At 44.5% G+C, this 23,204-nt stretch overlaps 1 protein-coding gene across 2 annotated transcripts in view; it reads right to left on the reverse strand.

Annotated features, from left to right (window-relative positions):
- SLC39A11 (solute carrier family 39 member 11) overlaps positions 1–23,204 on the reverse strand; it is a 310,670-nt gene that overhangs the window by 20,898 nt on the left and 266,568 nt on the right. The window lies entirely within an intron of this gene.

Raw genomic sequence — 23,204 nt, forward strand, 5'->3', positions numbered from 1 at the left:
TGGACTAAATATATATATACACACACACACACACACACACATACATATACAGTATACACACACTCACTAAAGTGTTCTATCACCCATCAGCCAGGACTTGGACAATACCCCAGGAACCCATTAGGAAAGAATTCACCTTTGATATCTTTATATGTCATGCTGATTCGGGGTAACACCCGGTATCTACACGCTTCTAGCATTCCTCCTAGGGTCAAGCTCCACATAGATCCAGCTCTGAAGAGTATTGTTTCACATGAGGCAGTGGTCCAAAATAGGCAAAACTGACCCCCAACTCACATTATAGGTGGTAGCTAAACTATCAGTGGTGTGCCTGGCACAGACATGTTGACTGTATCATATACCAGCAGAATAGTGAGTGCTGCTCTGGAGTATAATACAGGATGTAATTCAGGATCAGTACAGGATAAGTAATGTATGTACACAGTGACTCCACCAGCAGAATAGTGAGTGCAGCTCTGGAGTATAATACAGGATGTAACTCAGAATCAGTACAGGATAAGTAATGTAATGTATGTACACTGTGACTGCACCAGCAGAATAGTGAGTGCAGCTCTGGAGTATAATACAGGATGTAACTCAGTATTAGTACAGGATAAGTAATGTAATGTATGTACACAGTCACTGCACCAGCAGAATAGTGAGTGCAGCTCTGGAGTATAATACAGGATGTAACTCAGTATTAGTACAGGATAAGTAATGTAGTGTATGTACACAGTCACTGCACCAGCAGAATAGTGAGTGCAGCTCTGGAGTATAATACAGGATGTAACTCAGGATCAGTACAGGATAAGTAATGTAATGTATGTACACAGTGACTCCACCAGCAGAATAGTGAGTGCAGCTCTGGAGTATAATACAGGATGTAACTCAGGATCAGTGCAGGATAAGCATGTCAGAGTGAATAGTGCCGTTTAGGTGTATCAGTGGGGGCGGGGGTAACGCATGTACATTCCTGGCTTTTCATATGGTTTTGCCAACCCCTGAAATCTCCATTCTCAATGGAAAGCAAAGTGAAGAAGTTTTTGAACAGATTACATAGCGCCTTCACAAATAATGCAGTGCCGAGTGTTCGGCATAGTGCACTGATATAATTAGCACACCCATCAAACTCAATTAAGATAATTTCTACAGATGCCGCATCCCCGATGAGTCGGTATAGATTGAAATCTTGACTGTGACTGTGGGGGGGCATCTGCTCAGACACCAGAACTGATGAAACACAAACTCCACAGGATCGTGATCATCTCCACCTCACAGACCGACCGCTCACCCTGACAATGTGCTGACCTGATGCTCTGCTCGGCCCACTAGAGCCATGTACGGCTTTTACCATAGTACTGCCTCCTCATTTAAAGGGATATTATCGCTCGTCACTTTGCTGACTTTTTAGGCATTCCCCATAATCTGTCATATTTGCAGAATCTCGTGTTTATAAGTGCAATCACAATGCACTGTCTTATAATGGGGTTGGCTGCTGCCTAACCACATACTCCCCCTACAGTAGGCGACACAAAACCAATCGGATTTGTTAATGGTTGTGGCGTGCACCACGAATCCAGGTTTGGATTCATAATGTAATACATTAAAGGGGTAATCCAACCCCTGTAATGACCCCCCCCTCATGCCCAGGCCCCTCGTATGGCTTATACTTGCTCCGCTCCCCTGCACCCAAGTCGCTCTGGATCCCTGCATGGCCACCGCTGCATCTCCCCGTCTCGCAGATCAAAACATCCATCACAGGGGAAGGGGGTTGAGCCTCCCTGTCATGGTGGGTGACGCTAGTGAGGCTTGTCCCCATCGCGCCTGCTATTGGATGCTCCGCCCTGACGCCGGATGTTTTGATCTGTGAGACGGGGAGATGCAGGGATCCGGAGCGTCGTGGGGGAAAGACATTATAGGGGTTGGATAACCCCTTTAATGCATGCGCCGCTACTCACCGTAACGCACACATACACAAGACTGTTGAAGTCTCGCGTTAACGGTGGCCATATTGAAAGAGCGTCATGGGAGGCAATACATTTTAATCCGAGTACGGAGATAGGGATCGGATCAGAATAGAAATTACTTCTGTAGATGAACGAAACGGGTTTGTCCAAAGCACAACGATCCAGTTCTCTCATCACTAATAGGTACAAAGCTTTCAAGGGCATCTCTCAGCAGGATCTACCCTATTAAACCAGCCACAATGCCTGGGAGGGATGACCCTGCTGACTAAAAACATACCAGTCTTCCTCCATTACGTTGCTGAGGTTTGGAGAAATTAGGAGTTAATGGGGTTGTGCTAAGTTTTTACCTGATCCCCTGCCCACAGGATAGGGAATAACTAGCTGATTGCTGGGGGCCCGACTGCTGGGACCCCTCCTGTTCTCAAGGAGCGGCAGGTCGTGCATGCTCACTGCCGCTCCAGTTCATTCTCTATGGGGGCTTCGGAGTCGAGCGCTTCGCTATCTACGAAAATGAGCATCTCCCCTGCAATTTTACACTAGAAGGATTATTTGCTGAGTGAGGAGGCAGGGAAAGGGGAACTACACACTGCGGGGAACAGAGGACGATTACATTTATCCCTAATAAGATGTAATATAAAGTTCATATATTGCAAAATTATCTACTGCCACCTGGAAACCATCAACAAGCAGGGTTGCTACTGCTGATGGCTGAGGCCAAGTGAAAAATGGTAGAAAATGCAATAAAGATTCATTACAGAGATGTTAGATTTTACTGACTGTATTGCCAGTGTCAAAGATGGAGCTTCAGTTTTCAGGTCATATACACCCCATTCATGTTCACTGGCTGCACAGAGAGGTCCGATTCTCTGCTCGTATCTCAGTGTGCACCGGCGTCCACAAGGGGCAGCTTTTTTTTTACCAAATGACGGGATCCCTGACATCGCTCTCGATCTGGGACATTAATGGCATGTCCACAGGAAGGCACATTCAGCTATTTTCGGAAATGGCAGTGAAATGAATGGAGAGTGCTGCGCATGTGCGACCACCTCTGCATTCCTGCGTGGGTGTGACAGGGCCTTGTTCTTGAGAGAGAAGCGGGTCCCAAACGTGGGACCTGCACCTAAGGGTATGGCTGCACAGCAACAATGGTCACAGCCTCAGCTGCAGTAAATCCAACGCTGCTGGCTTTCTTGTGACCGACTTTGCGATCCCATTCCATTCTATAGGATCACCGCTACTCTTCAATCCTGGCCACGACCAGGGTCGCCGTACCCTTATGGACTTTTATGGCATATCCTGTGGACATCCCATAAATGTCCCAGATGGGGGCAACCTTTTATTTTTATATATATATATATAGAAAATTAAAGGGTTGAAGTTGCAGTTTTCTTAAAGGGCATCTGTCAGCAGTTTTGTACCTATCAAACCGGCTGACCTGTTCCATGTGCTCTTGGCAGCTGAAGGCATCTGTGTTGGCCTCCATGTTCATATGTGTCCTCATTGCTGAGAAAAATTAGGTTTTAATATATGCAAATGAGCTTCTAGGAGCACCGGGGGCGTTACTATTACACCTAGAGGCTCTGCTCTCTCTGCAACTGCTGCGCCCTTTGCACTTTTATTGACAGGGCGAGACAGAGAAAACACCATAACACAAGGTCAGTCAAGAGGGAGCGTTGTAGAGAGAGCAGAGCCTCTAGGTGTAATGGTAACGCCCCCGTTGCTCTTAGAGGCTTATTTGCATATATTATGACATCATTTTTCTCACATATGAACATGGGACCAACACAGATGCCTTCAGCTGCCAAGTGCACATGTAACAGGTCAGCCAGTATCATAGGGACAAATCTGCTGACAGATGCCCTTTAAGTTTGCATGACCTGAGGGGGTGGAGCATGACACAAGAATTTAAAGAAAACCAAAGAGAATCCCTGTGTCACGCCCCACCCCCAGGTTCAGCATTAGCATACTAGTTTTGCCTGCAGTGTTCCTTTAACACTAGTGATCCACATGCTGCTCCTGCTTGAAATGGACCCCCGTTAACCACCTTGCCCAAGGTTCTGGGGCACCACACTGGACATAGCGGCGGGGTGACCATGTTTGATGTCAGGCAGGAGGCTACGAAGGTCTGGGCTACGTCTGCAGCCACCTCCAGGCGTCTTGGTTACAGGCTGTTTTCCACTGTAGTGAAGGACAAATGGTCTGCAAGAGTCTTTGCGAACAAAACAAGCCAAGGAAAGTGCGATCTGCTGCTATAATTACCGGATGTCACCGGGACCAACGCGCTTATCAGCGCCGCGCAGGAACAATTTCTCATTTAAGAGCTGACTGAGAGAGAAGGCATGATAAGAGGGATGAGGACGCGGAGCATGTTTGGTTTAAAGAGGAACGGACACGGCAGAGATGTCACATTAGACAATATAAATATATTATCTCCAAATGTTTTCCATCTTGCATAACGATGTATGGCAGCCTCCATTATGTATGTATCTTCCATTATGGAAAATGTATTCCCAGTGCCAGAGTTTCTGTTAACAGAGCCTTAAAGGGGTTGTGGCACAAAAAATAATCTACATTTTTTCAAACCAATACCTGGATCTGAATACTTTTTCCGGAGATTGTGGATCCGCAAAACAAGGACACCGTAATCTTGCGGACCGCGCATAGCCGGCCCCGTGATAGAAATGCTTATTTTTTATCCCAAATGCGGACAAGAATAGGACATGCTCTTATCTTTTTTTGTGGGGCCGCAGAACGGAACTACGGATGCGGACAGCAGACAGTGTGCTGTCCACATCTTTTGCGACCCGTTGAAATGAATGGGTCCGCACCCATTTCGTATTAATGTGACCCGTTCATACGGACGTGTGAATGGATCCTTAGGCCTCATGCACACGGCCGTGGCCCGTATTGCGGCCCGCAAACAGAGGGTCGGCAATATGCAGGCCCCGGCCGTGTACTCCCCGCATCACGGATGCAGACCCATTCACTTGAATAGGTCCGTAATTCGGAGCTGCGGTGCGGAACGGAGGCACGGAACCCCACGGAAGCACTACGGCGTGCTTCCGTGCTGTTTCTGTCCGTGCCTCCACACCGCAAAAAAATAGAACTTATTCTATATTTTTATGGTGCGGACTCATCACGGACCCATTCAAGTTTAATGGTTCTGATCCGTTGCAGCTGCCGCACGGATGAGGCCCGTGCGGTGGGGACTGCAAATTGCAGTCCCCAATGCACAGAACGGCCGTGTGCAAGAGGCCTCATTTAATAAAATGTATCTGTATAGTGAGTTGGTCAGTCTATGAGAAAAGTCTTTTACCAAAACATGTCAGACTGCTGGTCACTGACTGCGTTTTCTAACATTTGATATGGAATAAAGAAAATGAAAATGATTTTTACTCGCTGGATCTAGTCCCTTATTCTGCTTGGATATGAATAGCGCCTCCTGCTGTTTGTCCTTATTTCTCCGACCACCTCACTAAGGGGGCTGCATTAACTCAGTTTAAATCTTCAACTGTTACCTGTTGGCGATGTCAGTTTACAGGGAATGAGCAATGGTAGAAAGGACACCCCCCCCTGAGCTGTGGTAGGGAGAGAGCTGGCGCAGAAAGGACACACCCCCTGAGCTGTGGTATGGAGAGAGCTTGCGCAGAAAGGACACACCTCCTGAGATGTGAAAGGGAGAGCTGCAGCAGAACGGACACACCTCAAGCTGTGACACAGCTGCAGCAGAAAGGACACCCCCGAGCTGTGATAAGGAGAGCTGCAGCAGAAAGGACTTGCCTCTTGAAATACCAACCATTTGGTCACAGACAAGCTTGTATTTTTTCATGTCAGAAAGAAAGGGGTAGGATGGGAACAGAGATGAGACTGTGTTAATGGTGCAATGTGCGGCCATCTGGTTCTACTGACCACCATGTGTTACTCTAGTCCGGAGGAGATGAGGCGGAAAGGAGGCCATGAATTCATGTGTCCGGCTACCTTTATTTTAGATTTATAGGAACACTAGCAGAAGGACCCGGCTTCGCAGGGGTATATTTCATCTATTTCATTTAATGTTTGTGTGTGCCGTTTAAAGATAACGACAATATCCGCTATAACAGTGACATCTACAGTACCTCGCCCCTTTAACAGTGACCTCCACAGCGCCCTCCCCTTTAAACCCTTAACGCATTATGCCGTGCATGTACGGCAGGGAATACTGAGCCAGACCGCATTCCGCTGTACATGCACATTCATTTAAATGCTCCCCGGCCGAGATCATGCGCCTGAAGCTCCACTTACCCCACTGTGTCGGGGACCGAACAACTCGCGCTTAAAGGGGTTATCCCACTTCGCATTTTCATACTTACCTGCTGCCAGCGCGCCATTCACTTCCTGGATTCTGGCTGAGGACAGGCTTCATCTTGATTGAAGTCTTCTCCCGGCCGGGACTGAATGTGCATGCAGCCGCGCATGCGCCATGGTGACTTATTCCTGGCCAGTATAGTACAGAGCCGCGTGTGCGTTCGCGGCTCTGTACTATTCTGGCCAGGAAGAAGTCACCATCGCGCATGCGCGGCGGCGTGCGCATTCAGGACAAAAAATGTTTTGGGGTCTAATACTTAATATGGGGATAGTTAAAAAAAACATCACTACGGTCATATTGGAGCAATGACCTTTTACATCACATGCCAATATACCGCACTACTATGTGCAGGGCCCGATTCGACGTTCTCCTGAAATTTCTACATTATAACAATAATGCAGATTATCCACCCCCTTATGATCCTGGATATGATCATTTATACAAAATTCGGCCCATTATAGATTATTATAATCCAAGTTTGGCCAGGTATACAGCCTGCAAAAGCATATTTCCACTGATGAAACCCTTGTGCATTTCAAGGGCTGACTGCATTTTTGCCAATACCTGCCCAACAAAAGGGCCAATATGGCATCAAAATCTACAAAATTATGTGAAAGCCAAAGTGGCTATACACATAAATTCTGAGTTTACGATGGAAAAATATAAAAAAATCGAACCCCCAGAGGGCCCCTCTCTCCTAGGAATAGCAGGCAAAATAGTATGGGACTTGATTCACCCCCTGCTAGGTGAAGGGTACAACTTGTACCTTGACAACTTGTTCCACTACTGAAATTTCTGTTTTCCAGAGACACAGTTGCATGGGGAACTATCAGACGAAACCCAAAACATCTAAAAATTTTATAGACCAAAGAAAAAAAGTGAGGGGACGCAGGGCAGTTTGCAGTGATAACATGATGCTTGTAAAGTACAAAGACAAGCGTGACGTCTTTGTACTTACCACCATACACGCTGACAGATCCACCCCTGTCTCAGATCGTGGATCCACAGAATTGGTCCCGAAACATGTGTGCATCCAGGACTATATTAAGTTTGTGGGAGGGGTGGATCTGTCAGACCAGGTACTGCAACCATACACTGCCCTCCGCAAAACTTGGGCATGGTATAAAAAATTGGCATTGCACCTGACGCAAATGCTTTTGTAATATACAGAAGTGCAGGAAACAGAAGAAAATTCCTGCACTTTCAAGAAAAAGTAATAAAGGCCTTTTTATTTGGGGAACAGGAAGGGAGCAGAATAATACGAGGACAGAATTTCCCATGGGTAAGAGACACGGAGAAGGCCACAAAAAAGGTGTCGGGTATGCTCCAGAAATTTAATCAGGAAAGACACAATTCATCATTGTGACACGTGCCCCTCAAAGCCGAGTCTTTGCATAAAAGATTGTTTTAGAATCTACCACACCTCTGTTGACTTTAACTAAACCCCCACTGATCATTCTATCAAACTCTCCCTTGAAACTGTATGCTGGTAAAAATTCTAATTCCCTTTTTCTCCACATTTCAATTGGCATTCTAATAAAACCCATAACAAAGCTAAAAATTCCCATTACAGCCCTAGATGAATACCTTGACGGGTGTTGTTTTATAAATGGGGACTAGAACGTTGTATGTTCTGCTAGCTCAGAGCAATGTGATGACATATAATATACAACAGATTTCTTTGATATAATTTGAGACCCTTGTTTCTTTTAGCTGCTATATTTAGTGACTATGTCCTACCATATAAAGCTTTTACATCAATATATATTGTGTAGGATAACGTTACAGTGCGCACATACAGCAGTTCATGACCACATGTGAAGTGTTGCCATATTCAGGAGAAAATGGGTAACAAATTGTGTTGGTAATTTACTGTGTTACCCATTGTGAAAATGAATAATGTGGGCCTAAAGCGACATTTTCTTGTAAAAATTAAATTTTTCATTTTCACAGCCAAATACTTCTAAATTCTATGAATTGCTTGTTGGGTCAAAGTGCTCGCTACATGCCTTAAAAAATACCTTGGGGGTGTAGTTTCCGAAATGGGGTCACTTCTTGGGGATTTCCACTGTAGGGGTATTTCAGGGTGTTCTCAATTGCGACATGGCACCTGAAAATTATTCCAGTGAAATCTTCGCTCCAGAAGCGATTTCGCGCTCCATCTGTTCTAAGCTCTGCCGTATGCCCATATAGCAGTGTTTCTGTACACTGCAGAATCAGGGTAATAGATATTGAGTTTAGTTTGGCTGTTAACCCTTGTTGTGTTGCAGGAAAAAATTGATTGAAATGGAAAATCTGCCAAAAATTTTTGAAATGTTATCTCCATTTTCCTTTAATTCTTGTGGAACACCTAAAGGGTTAACAAGGTTTGCAAAATCAGTTTTGAATAACTTGAGGGGTGTAGTTTCTAAAATGGGGTCATTTTTGGGTGGTTTTTACTATATAAGGCCCACAAAGTGACTTCATAACTGAACTGGTCCTTAAAAGAGTGGGTTTTGGAAATTTTCTTAAATTTTTTTTAGAATTGCTTCTAAAATTCTAAGCCCACTAATGTCCTAAACATTTTTAATGACATTTTCAAAATGATGCCAACATAAAGTAGACATATAGGAAATGTAAAGTAATAACTATTTTGTGAGTTATCACTATCTGCTTTAAAAGCAGAGAAATTAAATTTTTGCAAAAATCAGTCTGATCACAAAGGTGCAAAATGGCCTGGTCATTAAGGGGTTAACAGTGATCTCCAAAGGGGCCGCCCCTATATTAGTGACCTCCACAGTACGCCGTCTCGCTAACAGTGATTTCCACAATAACCCGCCCCCTTAACAGTGACCTCCACAGAGTTCCGTTCCCTTAAAATAGTGACCATTTTTTCAATACCCGTCGGCTGCGGAGTGGGAGGGGAGAATGGCCTAACAGCCGTCCGTCTTTTGAGGGTGGCCTGAATGGCCACCTTGCCTGCCCCCTCAACTGTGACCTCCACAGCACTCCACTGCCTTACCAGTGTCATCCACAGAGCCCTGCCCCTTTAAAGCTGACCTACAGCAGTGAAGAAAAATGGCTGGGTCGTTATGGAAACCTGGTGTAAAACTGTGTGTATGTGGAGACTAAGGCCTGCGAGCTTCTATTGGCTGATAAGAGTCATGTGACCAGGCTTCTATTAGCTAATGCATTTCTTGGGAATATCTCAGGAACGGTACATGCTAGAGAGCCGGAGACCCAGTCTAAAACCTTCCCGGACAGCTGATGTACCAAATATCGTGATTGTAAATGTGACGGTGCGGATTCCTTTATAGGACATACATACACACACATATACATACACTCAGCTTTATATATTAGATTGAGACATTCATCAACTCACGTACAATACAATGGAGAGCGTGGCATGCAGACGTGGCCGCTTCCTTTCTGCACCCCCAATCTCCTGACATGCCGGAGTCCTGGAATTGGAACAGGCACAGATCAGACACTTACGGCACACTCTTTCGATATGCCATAAATGTCTCTGAGGGTAATACCATTTAATTTTTTTTGCACCTTTGGGATTGATTCAATCTGATAGTGTGGCCCTAGGACCAGAAAGGGTTGTGCACCAGTACACAGAGGACACACCCATCACTACGATAACCGCGCTGATGGCAGAGTTGCTGCCAACAAGTCTATCGCATACTAGTGGAGAGCTGTGGATCTTGAGCAGCAGCGTTGGGCTACTGGAATACTGTGTAGATATTGCCACAGTTTCCAGTATGTTTATGCATACTGGTAATGGTCCGCCAGCAGGACTGGGTGCAGTTTGCAAATACCATGGAAGCTCCTGCATATGTGCAAGGGGCAGGGGGTGTTAAAGGGGTTGTGCCATAAACTATGTTTCACTCTAAACTGTATTTCCATCAATTACTCTAGCACCGATTCCTTCTTGTTTTTATTTATTTTATTTGACTCTTTTGCAGTTTTCTCCTATCCCCCGTGCTTGAATCCTACTTCCTGGTTTGTCATGTCTCTGCAGTCCTATCATGCCTTAGGGCAGTGAGATGTGTCCTGGCGTCAACAGATCATATGACCCAATCATGCCCTTTGTTCTTACCATTGAAACTTTGTACGTCCACCATTGCAAGGTTTCAATGCAGGACTGTAACCAGCAACAACTAAATATCGAAACTGAATTGGGTGCAATGGTGCATTGCAGGGTGCAATGGTGGGCTAGAGGAGAAAAAAAAAAAAAAAGGTTGACTTTCTCGTCTGTTGTGGGAGAGCTGAGGCTTTTTACGTGAACCTTGATTACTTTGAAGCCGTCTGACGCCTCTTATTTCTTCTCATTGCTCCAGAAAGTTAGAGGATTTGCGGAGATACAAAAGGAGGAGCGAGAGGTGGTGAAGCCTCTTTACCGTCCTGTATTGATGCGATTTGTGTGCTGGGTTTCTTCAGCTGAATCCTACATCTCGAACATCACCTTAAAGTTGATGGAGCATCCGAGAAACAGATAGCAGGAGGACCAGGCCCATTCATTCACATTTAGCGGCTCGGCATGGAGATAAATTGTCTATGGTCACCTGGTCTTCTCGAATGCCTGGGTTGGCAGCCTTGACTTCTGCACGTTGGGAGGAAGTTTCTTCACATGTTTTCTCTCCAGGCACAAGGAGCTTTGAGACTGTCACATCTTATAAGAGACCGGGGTGTGGGATCTGCTGACCTGCACTCCTCAGTTCCATGGCTCATCACAGCAGTAGCAGCAGAAGAAGGCCTCTCTGCTCTGGTCCGGAGGAACCTGCCTTGGGGTGGTTTAGGAGATCATCCAGTGTCCTCACCACAGAAGGAGAACAGAAAGGAGAGGGTGACGTCTTTTAAGGGCAAATGAAATATTGTAATACTGATCCTTGAGCATGCGCAGTGAAGCCACCTGCACTTGCTGCAAGCTTCATCTGCACATGCACCAGAAAAGGTGCTTGCCACCAAGTCGCATGTGTCTGGGGTGCAGGAATCAATGACACATGGGCAGGATTTCAGCAGCGCTACTGCTAACATTTCGCTAGTCTGTAACGTCAATCACTCCTTAAAGGGGCTATCCCATTAGTGATGTAAAAAAAAAGAAGAAGCTAGAACCAGCCCTGTACCTCACATGGATCCAGAGATCTCCCCAATTCATTGCTCCAATTGCTCTGCTAGATTAATTTCAGGCTGGTAGCTCAGGGGTGTGTGTCCTTTCTCAGGGGGTGTGCCCTTTCTGCTGCAGCGTAATGGACACATCTTCTAACAGAAGATATGGCTGGTGACAGTTGACGATTTAAATTGAGCTTGTGTGACCACCTCAGTGAGGTGGACGGAGAAGTAGTAAAGAAATGAATAGCTAATAAAAGGTACTAGAAATGCACCTCCTGTAAGACAGAATTCCAATACTTGGAGTTGATGAGGGTCCTTCTATCACACCCTGTTGTACTGAGGGGTACATTACAACAAAAACACTCGGGAATAAATCAGAATCTGCCAAAACTTTCATGGCAAAAAAATAAATAAAATCCTGTACTTGACTGGGAAACAATCAGCATTATTTATCGCTGTTCTCCTATCTATCTCAAATCTACCTATCTATCTATCTATCATCTATCTATCATCTATCTCCTACCTATAATCTATCTATTATCTATCTATCTATCTATCTCCTACATATAATTTATCTATCTATTTAACAAATATCTATCTATGTATCTCATATCTATCTATCTCTCAGTCTAATATCTTATCATTTTATTGCATCTGGCCAGCTCACCCACCAGTCTCTCTCTGATTTCTCCTATCTATATCCAGTACCTAATATCTGATGGGTATAGCGCCTGCACCATTTCATGTATCTTTGTGGAATCCTATGTCCTATAATACGAGGTGTCTCTCAGTGTATCGCCGTCTGCCTAGTAATATTTCTGATGTAACACACTGAAGGGCATGGTGTGAAGCAGACTTCTCTGGCACGGAGGGATCAGCAATGCCCCAGAGCCTCTCTGCTTTTAGACTTTGTGGTGGGGTCTCCTCCTCTCCCCGACACCCACTAGTTTTATCTTCTGCCATATCTCCCCCATGATGTCTACATGTGGCCCTCATCTGATATTCATGTGACACTTGAAGGCCTTCACCCTATCATGGAATTCATCTGTACGAGTCATATATTCTCCCATGTGGCAGCACCGGGACGATGCCCACAGGGTGTTTGTTCACCTGGGCGCTCACAGACTGGTAATTATTCTTCACCAAGAATCAGCTGAGTAAACTGACCTGGGGCCTGGGGATACCGGAGCCTTGTATCTACAGATAAGATGCAGGAAGGCTGGAGCGGGGTGCTGCAGCCAATTACAGATATGGCCTGATAAGACAGATGTTCTCTCCTGAGTCATTACCGGAGGATGTGATGCTGAGGGCGCCTGCAGCTCTACCTTGACTCCAAACCCTGGAGATAAAGGGCTACCTACTTCTAGACCAGGGGTACCCAAGTAAGAAGAAGCAACACCAGCGCCGCCTAGAGAGCTATCGCAATTTTTATTTATGTTTTTATTTATTTTTTTACAAAAAGCCATAGCTCTCATCACGCCCAATCCCTCCCCCCAACACACAAAGAATGTCCCCTTAGTGCTTATGTAGATAGTAATGATGTCCCTTAGTGCTCCCAACACAGTAGGATGTCCCCTAAGTGCCCCTTCATAGTATGATGCTCCTCTAGTGCCCCCTCATTGTATGATGTTCCTCTAGTGTCCCGTCATGGTGTAAAGCTCCTCTAATGTCCCGTCATAGTATAATGCTCCTCTAATGCCCGGTCATAGTATGATGCTCCTCTAGTGCACTGTCATAGTATAATGCTCCTCTAGTGCCCAGTCATAGTATGATGCTACTCTAGTGCCCAGTCATAGTATGATGCTCATCTAGCACCCCGTCATAGTATGATGCTCATCTAGCGCCCCGTCATAGTATGATGCTCATCTAGCGCCCCGTCATAGTATGATGCTCCTCTAGCGCCCCGTCATAGTATAATGCTCCTCTAGCGCCCCGTCATAGTATAATGCTCCTCTAGTGCCCCGTCATAGTATAATGCTCCTCTAGTGCCCCGTCATAGTATAATGCTCCTCTAGTGCCCAGTCATAGTATAATGCTCCTCTAGTGCCCCGTCATAGTATGATGTTCCTCTAGTGCCCAGTCATAGAATGATGTTCCTCTATTGCCCGTCATAGTATGATGTTCCTCTAGTGCCCCATCATAGTATGATGTTCCTCTAGTGCCCCATCATAGTATGATGTTCCTCTAGTGTCCCATCATAGTATGATGCTCCTTTTGCGCCCCGTCATAGTATGATGCTCCTCTAGTGCCCCGTCATAGTATGATGCTCCTCTAGTGCCCCGTCATAGTATGATGCTCCTCTAGTGCCCCGTCATAGTATGATGCTCCTCTAGTGCCACGTCATAGTATGATGCTCCTCTAGTGCCACGTCATAGTATGATGCTCCTCTAGTGCCACGTCATAGTATGATGCTCCTCTAGTGCCCCGTCATAGTATAATGCTCCTCTAGTGCCCCGTCATAGTATGATGCTCCTCTAGTGCCACGTCATAGTATGATGCTCCTCTAGTGCCACGTCATAGTATGATGCTCCTCTAGTGCCACGTCATAGTATGATGCTCCTCTAGTTCCCAGTCTTAGTATGATGCTCCTCTAGTGCCCCGTCATAGTATAAAGCTTCTCTAGTGTCCCGTCATAGTATAATGCTCCTCTAGTGTCCCGTCATAGTATAATGCTCCTCTAGTGTCCCGTCATAGTATAATGCTCCTCTAGTGTCCCGTCATAGTATAATGCTCCTCTAGTGTCCCGTCATAGTATAATGCTCCTCTAGTGCCCAGTCATAGTATAATGCTCCGAATCGCAAATCTGGGGCACTGTGCATTCTTCATTGCAGTGATTGACACAAACGTATTGGGAAACTGCACTATTATGCAGGGGGCCCATATTAAGTTTTGCTATGGGGCCCTATGAGACCTATGTACGCCCCTGATAAACACCTCAGTCTCACGATGATGGCGTTTTCAACCGACCACATGGCTCAAGACTTGTGAATACACATTTTACTGCTTACTGTAATCCAGCCAGTCAGTGCAACTTTTTGAATTTTGGATTGTCCAGGCTGTGGTTAGTGATCTGAAAATATCAAGAGGTGACCCCGAGGAACTCTGTTCGATCTGCCACAGTGTTAACCAGTATCAGTCCGTCCTTCAGAACCTCTGCCTTTCACCAATACTAGGACTGGAATTGATTCCTCCTGAAAAAAGTTGTTTTCTTTTTTTTCTTTTTTGTGGTTTACTTGGGATTTTATCTGCTACTTCTATAAAAAAAAAAAAAAAAATAGACTGTAATGATATATAATCAAGAAAATGGAAGTCAAGTATCACACTCCATCTTTACCGGAGAACTGAAGGAGCTATTTTTTCTCCTCAGAACTTATAAAATGAGTCTCGACTACGGCGAAAATGGCTTCCAGTCTCTATGACCTCTCATCTTTGCAGGCGCGGATTTTACTCCTGCAACCAGCTCACCTAATGTACTGCAAAAATGTGTCAGAAAGATCTACGGGTGACAACTAAATTGCTAAGAAATGACAACTATCTGCACTTCTCTTTCTCATTCTCATCTTTTAAAGATGGGAACTTTTAGAATTTTGAGCTAGTAGAGCGGGTAACATGGCGTGCGCCAAAGTGCAGGAATGGAAGTCTGATTATCCCAGTGCTTCACTGATAAAGTAATCTGCTTCTGTCAGGCTTAATATATATATTCTATTTACTGGATTAAGAGGTACATAGGCCCCTGGGACCGCAGGGTGAGGTCGGGTGAGGGGCGGGGGGTGTAATGACTGATACGGTAGTTGTCCCCCAGCATGTCTCGTTATAGGATTGGATATGGGCTGGGAGATCTATTACGGTAGATTTGCCATTCAGGAGGCTCGAAACTGTAACATGGCTCATGGTTATCGCTAAATATGAACCAAGAGGATCGGTCTTCAATATTTATGTCCCTAGAAGCCCCTTTAAGCAAATTCCAACCATGCTGCTTCTGCAGAGTATGTTTAGGTCCGTTCTGTTTATGACAGCTCTCTCTGCTCTCCCCTTCCCTTCTCTCTGTGTTAGCAACACAACAGATCAGAGTGAGAAGAGGGAGGAAAGCATCCAAGGAGGGACAATCAGATAGTAGATAGGGAGAAATGCACACACAAGGCAGTTTACAAGGACAGACACACGTAAACCGTGTACATGTGTGTAGTGACAGCAAAGCATCCACAGCAAAGTGTGCAGGAGAGAAGAGAGGGATCACACGCTCATCAGCATCAGTGACTGTCAGTACAAAGGAAAGGGAAACTCCTCATTGCACTGTATAATGTGAAATTAGTGCAGGATGAAGCAGTGCTGATACATGAGAGCTAGTGAAGGCAGCAACATTCTGGGCACACAGACCTCACTTCCAGCATGTATTACTGCGAGTGAACCATCCATGTGGGAAAAGTCTGACACTAGAAGTAGGTTGAAAATGACATATTGAGGTCTGAAAATGAATGAAGGAAGGAATATTGCAGTCACAAGCTTAGTGAAACCTTTTTTGGGTCCAAATTAAAAGCTGTATTCGGGGCAGAATCCTAAAGCATCTGTAAAAAAGGGGTCTGTAAAACACATGAAAATCCCAAGCTGGCAAAACCTAAAAAAAATGTAACATACTCAATAAAAGTTCAGATGCACTGGAGCAAAAAAAAAAAAAAGGTAGATTTCTACAGAGATTATAAAGTTCTCACTGTCTGTAGAAACCACTAGGGGGAGTGCTTAAAGGCTTACCGTATACATATTTACCATGGCATTCAATGGCACTTAAAGGTGTATTTCAGTTTCATGAAATTGAGGATAGGTCATCATCTTCAGACTGGTGGAGATCCAATTCTCGGTGGTATCTCTGTGTCCAACTGTTTGAAGGGGCTGCAATGCAAGAACTGCGTCCTCTTCGGTGTTTACCTTCACACAGTCTATATCCTAGTGGTGATGCAGTGTAATTACAGCTGTCCGTCCCATTGAAGTCAATGAGAGAGGAAACTGTAATTGTAGACACTATGCAGGAAGACATTAAAGAGGGCCCAAATCTTGCACTAGCGCTGCAGCCCCTTCAAACTGCAGATCACCGTGGGTGCCGAGAGTCAGATCCCCACAGATCTGACTTATCCTGTGGACAGGTCATCAATATTATGAATCCAGAAAACCCCTCTAAAATCGGATGGTTAGAAAATTATATAGGAAATCTAACAAAATCCGCACAGAATCAGGAGCTGCTCAGGTTTTCTTTTAAACGTTTCTGTTGACGGGATCAGTTAACCAAGTTACAAGCAAAGAATAACTAATCTACAAGCTGCGCGGAAGCGGAGCTCTTCCTGCCAAACACTCGCTCATGATAACAAAAGGGGATTTAGAGAAACAATCAATTACAGGATGTAACTCAGGATCAGTACAGGATAAGTAATGTATGTACACAGTGACTACACCAGCAGAATAGTGAGTGCAGCTCTGGAATATAATACAGGATGTAACTCAGGATCAGTACAGGATAAGTAATGTAATGTATGTACATAGTGACTGCACCAGCAGAATAGTGAGTGCAGCTCTGGGGTATAATACAGGATGTAACTCAGGATCAGTACAAGATAAGTAATGTATGTACACAGTGACTCCACCAGCAGAATAGTGAGTGCAGCTCTGGAGTATAATACAGGATGTAACTCAGGATCAGTACAGGATAAGTAATGTATGTACACAGTGACTCCACCAGCAGTATAGTGAGTGCAGCTCTGGAGTATAATACAGAATGTAACTCAGGATCAGTACAGGATAAGTAATGTATGTACACAGTGACTCCACCAGCAGTATAGTGAGTGCAGCTCTGGAGTATAATACAGGATGTAACTCAGGATCAGTACAGGATAAGTAATGTATGTACACAGTGACTCCACCAGCAGTATAGTGAGTGCAGCTCTGGAGTATAATACAGGATGTAACTCAGGATCAGTACAGGATAAGTAATGTATGTACACAGTGACTCCACCAGCAGTATAGTGAGTGCAGCTCTGGAGTATAATACAGGATGTAACTCAGGATCAGTACAGGATAAGTAATGTATGTACACAGTGACTCCACCAGCAGAATAGTGAGTGCAGCTCTGGAGTATAATACAGGATGTATCTCAGGATCAGTACAGGATAAGTAATGTATGTACACAGTGACTCCACCAGCAGAATAGTGAGTGCAGCTCTGGAGTATAATACAGGATGTAACTCAGGATCAGTACAGGATAAGTAATGTAATGTATGTACACAGTGACTGCACCAGCAGAATAGTGAGTGCAGCTCTGGAGTATAATACAGGCTGTAACTCAGGATCAGTACAGGATAAGTAATGTAATGTATGTACACAGTGACTCCACCAGCAGAATAGTGAGTGCAGCTCTGGAATATAATACAGGATGTAACTCAGGATCAGTACAGGATAAGTAATGTATGTACACAGTGACTGCACCAGCAGAATAGTGAGAGCAGCTCTGGAGTATAATACAGGATGTAACTCAGGATCAGTACAGGATAAGTAATGTATGTACACAGTGACTGCACCAGCAGAATAGTGAGTGCAGCTCTGCAGTATAATACAGGATGTAACTCAGGATCAGTACAGGATAAGTAATGTATGTACACAGTGACTCCACCAGCAGAATAGTGAGTGCAGCTCTGAAGTATAATACAGGATGTAACTCAGGATCAGTACAGGATAAGCAATGTAATGTATGTACACAGTGACTGCACCAGCAGAATAGTGAGTGCAGCTCTGGAGTATTATACAGGATGTAACTCTGGATCAGTACTGGATAAGTAATGTAATGTATGTACACAGTGACTGCACCAGCAGAATAGTGAGTGCAGCTCTGGAGTATTATACAGGATGTAACTCAGGATCAGTACTGGATAAGTAATGTAATGTATGTACACAGTGACTGCACCAGCAGAATAGTGAGTGCAGCTCTGGAGTATAATACAGGATGTAACTCCGGATCAGTACTGGATAAGTAATGTAATGTATGTACACAGTGACTGCACCAGCAGAATAGTGAGTGCAGCTCTGGAGTATTATACAGGATGTAACTCAGGATCAGTACTGGATAAGTAATGTAATGTATGTACACAGTGACTGCACCAGCAGAATAGTGAGTGCAGCTCTGGAGTATAATACAGGATGTAACTCCGGATCAGTACAGGATAAGTAATGTAATGTATGTACACAGTGACTGCACCAGCAGAATAGTGAGTGCAGCTCTGGAGTATAATATAGGATGTAACTCAGGATCAGTACTGGATAAGTAATGTAATGTATGTACACAGTGACTGCACCAGCAGAATAGTGAGTGCAGCTCTGGAGTATAATACAGGATGTAACTCCGGATCAGTACTGGATAAGTAATGTAATTTATGTACACAGTGACTCCACCAGCAGAATAGTGAGTGCAGCTCTGGAGTATAATACAGGATGTAACTCAGGATCAGTACAGGATAAGTAATGTAATGTATGTACACAGTGACTGCACCAGCAGAATAGTGAGTGCAGCTCTGGAGTATAATACAGGATGTAACTCAGGATCAGTACAGGATAAGTAATGTATGTACACAGTGACTCCACCAGCAGAATAGTGAGTGCAGCTCTGGAGTATAATACAGGATGTAACTCAGGATCAGTACAGGATAAGTAATGTAATGTATGTACACAGTGACTGCACCAGCAGAATAGTGAGTGCAGCTCTGGGGTATAATACAGGATGTAACTCAGAATCAGTACAGGATAAGTAATGTAATATATTTAGAAAATAGCATATAATACAATAATAATAATAAGACGGAACACAGGTACCAGCAATCACAAATGGTGTGATACGCCTGTATCAGCAACCAGTTTACATCAACATATAAACAAATACAATGGTTATCACTGTATAAAATACCTCCAAGCAAAACAATGTATGTAAATGACAATATCCTATATGCTAAATGCAAATGTACCTTACTATAAAATAGAAATGCATCTTCTTCAGAAGGGTTTTATGATTCTATATTGTTGTTTGACCTCAAATTTATTTTAGGTGAATAAATATATATTGTGCACATAGGATATTTTTGTATAAATGCACTTAAATTGGTGTCAGTAACGTCTATCCATCACTGGTACCCTGTAGAGCAGTGGTCTGGTTCCTGTGGTTCTCCAGCTCAGACTACAACTCCAGAGTGACCGTATAAAAAGAGACAAGGTTCACATGGCTCTCACCAGAGGGTGAAAGCCTTCTTTATTCCATTACACGGGCACACAAAGACATGGACATATAGGCGACGGCCATTTCGTGCTAGTGTGCACTTCGTCTGGCCCACAACTCCAGAGTGTGGCTGCCAGAAGATGATTGGAGTAGTAGCTTCCAAACAGCTGTAAAGCCACTGCTATAGATCTGGAAAGACACAAGACTGAATAGACTGGGACATTTCATAGATAGGTGATGTGCCTTAAAGGGGTATTCCAGTAGGTAAAAGTTATCTCCTATCCACAGGATAGGGGGATAACTATCAAATCCATGAGGGTCCTACCCATGGAACCCCCATGAGCATGAGAACACCCTGCAGACCCCCTGCTGCTCCCCTCAAATGACCGGAGTGTCTGGTTACACATGTGCACTGCCGCTCCATTCATTTCTATGGGCTTACCGGAGATAGGCGAGTACAGCGCTCGCCTATACTGTGGATAGGGGATAACTTTCACCTAGCAGAATACTCCTTTAAGAGTAACCCAGGAGCTGTCAACCTTTCTGCAATGCCAGCACTCCAGAGCGCTAATAGACACCACCAGCGCATTCATGGCAGTAATCACTTTTCCATGTTGGGGCCGGGTTTCATTTCACACAAAGCAATCTAAAGTCCATCTCAAGAGGATGCCGGCAGCAGGAGAGAGCTCCGCATCCAGAGCTGAAACCAATCAGTGCATGGCAATGGATGAAGAGACGCGGGCAGGAAGATAACAGAAGGAGAGGGGTAAAGGAAAGACACAAAGCAGAGCAAGAGACAGGAAGCAGGGGAGGATACATGACAGGACGCAGAGTCCAGATCCGAAAATATCAGAGAAGAACTCTGGAGCAAAAAGGGGCGAGTAAGTCCAGGTCCAGCAGAGAGGAAGACACAAGGCAGGAACGTACGGCACGAGACGTAATGGCAAGAATTCTGCCGAGGGATCTGTTCAAGTCTCCATCTGAATTCTAGGAATGTCATAGTCACAGGACGGTCCTGTACAGTGTCCTACATGAGACTGTGTTTACAGACTATATATATCAGGGTCGTTATTTAAGGAGGACCCTCCCCTCTCCTGATGTCAGTTTTAGTAATTACTTGCACCCCCCATGTAATATCAATTCTGGAGTATCTATTCTTATGGCTTGATGTTGTGCCATTCCTGTATTATTCCTTCTAGAAATTTACAAATAAATTGCCAGCAGTCTGCAGTAAAGGTACTGGTGGGTTTTACCAGTAGTGGGTGTGTCTGTGCAATCAGGCTGCAGGGACAGCACTCCCCCAAGTGGTAACACCCATCTGTAACTTTACTGCAGGCTGCTGACAATTCATAAACTTCTAGTAGAAATAACAAAGGAATGGTATAACATAAAGTCATAAGAATAGATGCTCCAGAATTAGTACACGGCGTATGCAAGTAGTTACCAAAACAGACAAGTCAGGAGAGGGGACAGGTCCTCTTTAAAGGGGTTGTCATGCCACAGATCAATTCCACCCCAAAAATCCAAAAAATGCATTTAGTAGATGATTGAAAGAAAGAGATTTTTCAGCATTCAAGAATACATTTTATGAATCATTATTTGCTTCCATCTGCTGCTGGGGATGGGTTCTGGGCAGAATCAGTCTCCTCCCCCCTCTGGCAGCTGATATAATCCATTTTTACTTTCTCTGCTGAAGAAATCTCAGCTATACTGCCATGCTACAGCTCTGGTCCTTCCCTGACAAGCAGAGCAGAAAGCCATTTCCATGGGCTGACCTGCAGTGAAGAGAGGATCTCTATGCAGAGACCTGGCCGTGAGGAGAGAGACCGAGCATGCATATCCACCTGCACTCAGCTCCTTATGGAGATATGCACATTGCTATACACTTTGAACACCAGGTGGTGCCATACTATGTGGGTAAACATCATAACCCCACTGTAACGGCATGCAAATGGCAAATATTGTTAATTTTTAGCATTTATACAATGAATATGATATTTAAAGGGCATCTGTCAGAAGATTTGTACCTATGAGACTTTTTCATAACCCCCACCACCACCACCACCACTTAATCTGCTATTAAGACAGGCACTGAGACACAGTCAGGCGGTTATATAGGGCCGAGTATGCACCGCTGTAATGTTATTCTGTGTATTTATAGTCGGGGGGGATATACATTCAGACGGTTTCCAGGATTATACTGTTATCAATCATCCCGCCACATGCAGAGAGTAAAGTTCAATACATAATTAATACACTATCCCAACACTTCATGAATATGTTAACAGCTCATTTGGCCTTAGAAGGATTTCTGATCATCCGCCGGCTGTCGCAGTTAATTCGGGCCGCCCGCTCCTTTCCCTTGCACTTTTATTGTGATAAGAAAAATCTTAAATTTCCAGCCTTGGCAGCCTCTGAATCAATACTCATCAGCGCACTTAATTTGCAGTGAGCAGCTTCGACTGAAGGCAAAGATCTGACTCTAGGAGGGATGGTAGAAGACAAGAGCTAGAAGTGCGCCAGCCTAACCCTTCCTTCCTCTGGAGACCCGCCGATGCCAAAATAAATCGACAGCTGTTATCCTGCATGGGTATCACCTAAGGGGAAACAGAGGCTTTCAGTGCCGAAAAACTGTGGCATAACACAGTACCGGCAAAGTGAAAGAACAGACAAACCTCAAGTACACTTCGCTTTTTTCTTCCGTGTGGAAATCGACCTAGCATGTCAATTGTTGGATCGGATATTTAGTGCAGATTTCACCATTTGCAATGCATCAAAATCAGCAAATAACACATGCAAATTTTGGAGCAGAAATGCAGAAAAATCTGCATGAAAATCCATGTGGAAACCAGCACCCGTGTACAGGTAGCCTAATTTATTGCAAAGCAACATGGACCTGTAGGTACTAAGTGTGTGAATATATACAGTATATATATTTTGCTTTCTAAGAAACACTCCCCTCCCCAACAAAAGTGGAAGCCAGAGACACGGGGAGCGGTGAGTGATGTGCTTCAAGCACTGGATGTACTCACCGCTCCGTGGTCTTCTCCGGGCCCACGTTGTACTGTCCTGACTGCGTACAGCGCGTTGTACGCACTATGACCTGACGTTGTAAACAGTCAGTTCACAGTGCAGCGCAGGTCTGCAGAAGACCAGAGAGAGTGGTGACTGCAGGAGAGGTAAGTTAATGTATTTATTTTATCCCTGATGGGGTCTAATCTGAGCTCTAATGGGGATTTGATCTGAGGTCTGATATGGTGATCTGATTTGAGCTCTGATGGGGGTCTGATATGGTGATCTGATATCTGATTTGAGCTCTGATCTGGGGGGCTGGTCTGAGATTATATATATAGGATTGTTTGCACCCCCATACAAAAAGTTTGTGTGCTGCTACTTTTCTTTTCTCTTATATATATATATATATATATATATATATATATAATGAAGAAAATCCGCAGCACTCCTTGAAGTATAGAAAAAATGTGTAGTTTTATTCACACATGTCAAATAAGACAACGTTTCGGTTCTCTCACAGAACCTTTTTCAA

Source organism: Bufo gargarizans, chromosome 6, assembly GCF_014858855.1.
Source record: "Bufo gargarizans isolate SCDJY-AF-19 chromosome 6, ASM1485885v1, whole genome shotgun sequence".
Lineage (NCBI taxonomy): Eukaryota > Metazoa > Chordata > Amphibia > Anura > Bufonidae > Bufo > Bufo gargarizans.